Here is a 7,531-nt window from a genome sequence, read left to right on the forward strand (position 1 = left end):
CACTGGGACCCCCATTCGTAAGATACTCATTGCAGAAACCATATATTTATCTATGATTTGATTTAATGGAAATGTTAGAAACATTACTAATAATTATGTCTGTACATTTTTAATAGCATAACTAAAAATTAATGAAAAAACTTTATGAAATATAGTTTATAGCAGTTTCCAAGGACAAAGACTTCCGATTTCTTTGGTTCATTTCCCGTAACGCGTGGACAGAACACTGGCGATCATCTATACGAGTACAAAAGCTTCCGAATCGAGATACGGGATGTATATACTAGTACATCGTTTTTATAGCAGGCAGGATATTTACAGTAGGATGGTTGGTCAGTAGGCAAGAATATTAGTCACAGGTTGGTGACGAAATCTATTTATTCCTGAGACGCTGAAATCACCTAGCGTCTAAACTAACCAGTATTGCTAGCTGGAAGTGACTTGTCATCTGCGTCCGGTTGTTTCTCTCCTCATCTCCCCATGTGTGTGTGTGTCTGTGTGTGTGTGTGTGAGTGTTTGTGTGTATGCGGTGTGATTGGTGCTTGCTGATTTCTTTCTAATAATGATGGGGAAGGGAAGAGGGAATTGTATCTTCCACAGTGACACCATTCATACATATTAAAAATTAGTTAAGCACTTTATTCCATTGCACTTATCAAGAGGGCCGTAATAAGGCTTTTTACCTTATTCCAACACTTGCATTCTACACAGCTGTGTTCACGAGGACCTATACTACTCGACCAGTGATTAAATGAAGGTAAGGGCAATTAAACTAAGCCTGAAAATTTGGGAAGCTAGTAAATCCTATACTAGCTTTTAGAATTACCATATCTACTTTTCATACTTCATACATTACTTTTAGTTTTTAACTTAGAGACCAAAGCAATATGGCTAGGTATTACTCGCACTGCCTAGATTTAAATGTTAATGCAATAATCCATAGAATTTTTTTTTTAAATCTCTAACACGATAACCATAGTTTCTTGTACAGGTTCTAATCAGTTTCTCCATAGGTCTAGAATGATTTTTGGCTTAATGGATATTAAGACCAACTCCCTTAAATCATTATAAAGTTAAAATGGGATGTTAGTACTTGAACTGGATGCTTATAACTATCTCCTCAACTCGTGTTTAATGGTACTAATGATAGATATTTTGCACTCTTCATTACGTAAAACTAAAGGTCAACATAAACTAAAGCCTTCGAGAGAAATTAAGTTAAAGGAATAAGTAATCAAAACTGACTTTGCTGGTTAGGCAGGAATAGTACCCGATATTAAAGTAGTACATCAAATTCGTAAGTTTTCTTGCAATCTCATGTGAAACGTGATACTTACAGCTCGCAGTTTCTTATACTGAGGTCAAAGGCCCTTTTAACAATCAAACAGCAGTTTCACAGTTGCACCAACACTGTTGAGAGAAAACAGATTTTCAATCATGAAAAAAAAAATTCTTAATCACATTCTCGCCAAACTAAAAGTTATGGAATTTTGTTTCAAATATTGTTTTAAAGTAATACCATTTCAAATACTGTTTTAGAACAAACTGCCTTTTCCATGCCAAATTTTTTTCCAAGCATGACAATCAATGAATACCAAAAGACACTAATTTATAAAGAAAAAAATTAGTATATTAAAAAATTACTCTAAATACCATGCGCTTAACAGGATACCAAACACTATTGGTTTTATTACTAACCCAGAAAATTATTGTATGGTAATTATTGGTAACTAGTTACTTTTTTCAGTGGAAATAATAAACTGCTTAATTTCCAAAGGACCCACTCTGCATATGTTACACAAGCAAAGCAAGTTCTGCCTCAAGGACAGAGTCTAGTAAAAGTAATGAAAGTAGATCAGTTGTAAGGATACCTAATCAAATCTGTCAACACTAGACAAAAGAGCGTTGAGAAGAGAGAGAAATTCCAAGTGCTGGTAGAAAATCTCCGGAAGAATGCAACAACAACCAATGTTCTTTAAAACTGGCCAGAATTCTCCAGTTCCTGGAGTGGTTGTTTAACCTATGTCTCGAGTAGTATTCATATTTAATCAAGCTTTCACGTTGAGTACACTATTCCTGAAATGAAACATCTTCCTTCAAACAATTCTTCAAAAATACAAAACTTCCTGTTCAGTATAAAAATGCTGAATATGACATACAGTAACTCGGATCGGATTCAACTTTAAAAAACTCTGCATGTTTAGGTTACACAAAAATTTCCAAGTACTATTCTTGAAACAGTAAGGACCTTTGGAAATATAGTTTAAATAATTACTAATGCAGTCATTTTAACATTCACAGCGACCCTTAGATTGTGCAGTCAAAATTATTACTTTAAATGCGAAAGTATTTAAATTCAAACCCTCAATTAGTTTAACCATATCAAGTTCTTACCTTTTACAGAAGTTAAATTTTTCTACAAGACTTCGTGCTTTCCTGAAAGCTTAATAGTATCTCCAGCTTTGACTTATTACTTTTAAACAACAAAGTGACCATCCCGTCATAACCTGAAAGAAAACGGGAATTTTTACTCATCAGGGACAGTGCGGGACTGACTTAGAAGTTACAATAATGAAGAAACATTGGGAAAACTTTAGCCCTCTGGTGCACAAGTACATCTGAAACGTGAAATGCTGCTGCACGATTAACCTATCAACCATCTAACTGCTTTTTGAAATATATGACTTTGATCCAGTTCTGGAATCTCAACAAACTGAACGAAAAATTTCGAGGAACTTTGTCAGAAATTCCTGCTTAATTAAAAGGTTTTATGGACAATTTCTCACAATCAATGATTACCCTGAGTTCCTCCGTCAATATAATTATTCACTTCCACTGAAAAACTAGTATCAATGATGTCTTCTTTCTATATTACGTAGTACTATGGAATATAACTGAATTCAAAATACTTCAGTGTCACTCTACACATCTATTATATACGTTCCCAGTAACACCTCAGTTTGGGAAGCAACCAATGATCTTATAGTATATCATTCCTCTGACCTGCGAGTTGTGGCAAACATAGGCCTAATGATCTTTACAATCATGTCTGGTTAACTACATGCAGTGTGGAGCAATTTTTTTTAACAACACTAGCCAAAAGAAATGAATCTCTGGGCGTTTTTACTACCTACTCACTCAGTCAGTAAATTAAATATTTCTCATTGTAAATTTTAGCACTTCGTATTCAACGCCATTTACATATATACCTCAATTTTTGACTGTCAAGTAATAAACCCTGCTTTAAAAATGATTGAAATGACCGTCCAGGTATGCATAAACAATGCCAGGACTTGTAGTAGGCCTTGCAAGCAGTCACACCAAAGGGTATATAGGATTCCAGCTGAGGACTCCCAAAGCAGATGGCTGAAGCCACCAGCAGCGCCGATAAAAACAGTTTCCAGGAAAACACGAATTCTGAAACGAAGAGTAAAACTATGATGAAGAGTTATATAGGTCTAAGTTTCTAAACCGACTGGTAACACTTTTCTGTAATTCATTTCCCCTCGGTGGTCTTGCACGTATCAACACAAGTAGTGGGCAGTCCTGTTTAACCTTCTAGTGCAGGAAAGTTCCACAGTATTTTTCAAGTTCATTGCTTTACTGCAATAATTTCTGTCCAATTTCCCAGTGCTCATTACTATTAGCAATAATTAAAAAGCTCAAATGACTCCAGAATCCACTGTGTCGTATTTTTAAACTGCCATGGAATAAAATTCTCATTAAATGATGTCTGCCACCTACTAGGAACCTTCAACTCACAACAGACAAAACCACAGGACTACTGCCTATTCCATGTCCTTCCTTCGATCGCTCTGTTGTGGTATTGAGATGCTGTGGGAGTCCTTTAGTAATACGTAATGGCCTTTAACCTCCGGTCTACCAAGCAACAAAAGGGCGCCTTCACAAGGAACAACATAATTACCTTCAGAAACCAGTCTGTATCCTATCTCGTGCACTTTGCATGAAAGCACGTCATCCGCCTCACTTTCATAAACAGGTTTCATAGACAAATGAGAAGCACAGGATGAATAACCACATAAAATATAATTAGTGCGACAAACCTAGTACTATTCAGAATGAAATCTGACCCTATCATTGTATATTCAAGATAAGATAGACACTTCTAATCAAAGGTTCAGACCAGTCCTGTGTCATCTGTTGGCCTGTTCCTACCTTCATATGCAGAATATTAACTATGCATAGCGAATTGACATATTAACTATGCATAGCGAATCTAGTAACGGTAATGTTTACAGCAAAAATGACTTCTTGTTTTTTGACTGAATGCAAACATCTTTGACCTCGTTTCCAAGCCTGAACGACAGACCTGATATAGTATTTTTTTTCTTTTTTTACTTTTTAATTAAAAAAAATTATAAACTTACCGTCCTGCCATGAATGTTGTATTTAGGAGTGAAGTAGTTAATGGTCGTTCCTCTTCCTCTTCCTCAGTCGTTTTGGTTCAAACAAAAGTCGTTAAAAGTCGTTTCATCCATAAAGGCGACTTTTTATAAAACCAGTTTGTCTCCATAAAAGCAATTTAAACATTGAAACTGAATTTTCTTTAAACAATGACGAGGTTTATCATAGAAAAGGTCGTCTTTGCGTCATATTGAGATTCCTAAGAATTGTGCATAACAGTAACACAGATTTTTGGAGGTTCCCAACAAAACTGGTTATTGTATTCATTTTGTCCAAATTAGATATTAGACCCATAAATGATATCTGCAACTTTATATTTTGTATTCGTGAAATCTGAGAAAATCAGCATTTGGCTGAATTGATGAAAAGTAGCGCTAATTATTCCCATCTTTCCACGTAAGCTTGGGAGCACTTGTGCAACAGATGTGTGTGCATAATTATATGCAATCTCTTAGCTTTATCATGGACACACTGTCCTCCATTTGATGAAAATTAAGGACGAGTGAAAAAAAATAGAATTAGTTTGTATACAGATATTTTCTGATACATTGTACATAAGACTTTTTGGCATTATTGAGGGAAAAAAAAACACACACACATACACTACCTAACCATTCAGGAGTAATCGGCCACATTATGATATAGGCATAGAAAGGTTAAACTAGAAGCTGTTTTGTCGTGGATTAGACGTGACCAGTCACCCACAGAACGCCAAGAGACTTAAAAAGCAGAGATTCATTATAAGTCCAGACTTTGTTAAGTTTAACCCTAATAAAGGGATTAGTAAAGTACAGCATTCTGAGACTTAAAACGTCGAAAAATAACCCATCAAGTCTGTGCAATGAAATGAGAGACTTGGACCCAGGTACTATGGAAAGCTCCAGTTCTTATCATTACCACAAAGTAAAGTCTCATTTCCTCCTACCCCCTCCCATTCCTAAATCACACTGGAACTTCAAGTTCCCTTCTAATCCTGAACCACACTGACATCGCCAGTTCCTTCCTCCCCTTCATAAGCCACACAGGAAAGTTCCACTTCTTTCCTACCCTTCCTAAAACGTTCTAGAACATTCAACTTTATTCCTCCCCTTCTGAAACAATTTGGGATGAAAATTCTCGGTCCTTCCTTCCCTTCCTATTTAGTTAGAATTGTCCTGAACCTCTCTAGAACTCTGTTCTGTTCACGAGGAACAACATAATTACCGTCAGAAACCAGTTGACATCCTACCTACCTAGTTCACTTTGCACAAACAGGTATTGTGGACAAATGAGAGGCACAGGATGAATAACTAAATAAAATATGATTAGTACGACAAACCTAGTACTCTTCAGAATGAAATCTGGGTTTAACAAGAAGGTTCCTGACCCCTGTCATTGGATATTTAAGATGAACATTTCCGGTCAAAAAGTTCAGACCAGTCCTGTTTAAGTCTGTTGACCTATTCCTACCAAATATTCACACATTGACATATCGACCTATTCCTACCAAATATTATCACATTGACATATCGACCTATTCATACCAAATATTCACACATTGACATATCGACCTATTCCTACCAAATATTCATACATTTAAATATTAAACTGTGCATAAGGTCTCCAGTGACCGTAGTTGTTTAGGAAAAAATATTTATTTGACTGAATTTATAAACATTTTTGCAAACTCGCTTCCAACCTTGAGCGACCGACAGGATATGTTCTATTTTATTTCATTTATTTTTTTTACTCATTAACTAAACGATATAGCGTGTTGTCTCACCAACTAAGATTAGAAATGCGCTATCTTTTAATAGACATTATTTTTCTGCACTGTTTAACCCGCAAATTATTTATTTTTTTACGTTTTTACTCTCATAAATAAATCCTGAATATCCTGTCTGTCCTGAAATTTCCGTATCGTGAAATCGACGCGAACCACCTTTTTTCAGAACCTTTTTTTAGGTTTTTCCATAGGGCTGGCTATCCTTATCCCTCCGCACCCACACCACCCCACCAGAACAACAACAAAGTAGTTTGTAGGCTTATTCCCCGAGTAAGCTTAAATATATTATAATATATAAACTTACCGAATTCAGTAGTCGACTCCTGCCATGAGTGTTGATTGGCAATTCACCTGGACGGCAGCTGACGTATTTAGGCTTCAGGTGGCTCCAGGTGGTTCCAGGTGGTTCCTAGTGGTTCCTCCTCCTCTCGAGTCGTTTTGGTTCAAACAAAAGTCGTTAAAAGTCGTTTCAATGCACCCATAAAGCCGATTGGATAAAAAAGCAGTTCGTCTCCACACGCAATTCTAAACGGTAAAACCGATTTCTTCAAACAATTACGAGTTTCATAATAGGAAATGTCATCTGTGCGTCATTTTGATAGGCACTTATCCGACGCAAATAAGAAAATGAATCTATTTCAGCTCAATCGAAGTCTACATCATTCAGATCTCTAGTTCATTTTGAAATTCTCTTAATTACGCAATTACTCGACATTACGTCAAAATAATTCTTATAAAAGAAAAGCTACCTCAGATATACCGCATTGATGTCACAATTATGAATCTCAACAGTCTCTCTCATCGGTTTACTTATTGGTTTCTCGATTCACTTATTTACTTACTGATTATTGAGACCAACTGACTACAAAACAAGATACAATACCAACACGCTTGTTTTAGCTTTGCAAATGGTTATGAAAGGTCGACTGATTCTTTCACAAAACAATGATTTTGCGATGATAGACCGCTTATACCAGATTTCCACTTTGCTGAGGGAGGACATCGCTCTCTCCTCTCTCTCTCTCTCCTCCTCTCTCTTCTCTCTCTCTCTCTCTCTCTGGTAAGGGACTGGGTTTACCGATCTATTCAATTCTCTATTTGGATTTAGCGTCAGTCATCGATTTATTGACGTTTTTTCTGTCTTATTCATTAATCAAATGACTGAAAAAATATAATAATAATAATAATAATAATAATAATAATAATAATAATAATAATAATAATAATAATAATAATAATAATAATAATAATTAATAATAATAATTAATAATAATAAAAGGATTTATATCAACTGTCTTTGTGGATGTACTGAAACGACATGACTTGTGGACATTCGTCTGT

General features: G+C 35.7%; 1 long non-coding RNA gene across 2 annotated transcripts; it reads right to left on the minus strand.

Annotated features, from left to right (window-relative positions):
* Positions 1 to 787: 787 nt before the first annotated feature.
* On the minus strand, positions 788 to 7,181 carry LOC135199293 (uncharacterized). 2 transcript variants are annotated; one of them, XR_010311027.1, is made up of 3 exons: positions 6,495 to 7,181; positions 2,395 to 2,507; positions 788 to 1,410 (listed from the first exon to the last, which is right to left on the minus strand). It is a non-coding gene; the product is annotated as an uncharacterized LOC135199293 (long non-coding RNA). The 2 variants fall into 2 exon arrangements; XR_010311026.1 differs by lacking the exon at positions 6,495 to 7,181 and adding an exon at positions 4,389 to 4,903.
* Between the last annotated feature and the right edge of the window lie 350 nt (positions 7,182 to 7,531).

The sequence above is a fragment of the Macrobrachium nipponense genome, chromosome 25 (assembly GCF_015104395.2).
Source record: "Macrobrachium nipponense isolate FS-2020 chromosome 25, ASM1510439v2, whole genome shotgun sequence".
In the NCBI taxonomy this organism is placed as follows: Eukaryota; Metazoa; Arthropoda; class Malacostraca; order Decapoda; family Palaemonidae; genus Macrobrachium; species Macrobrachium nipponense.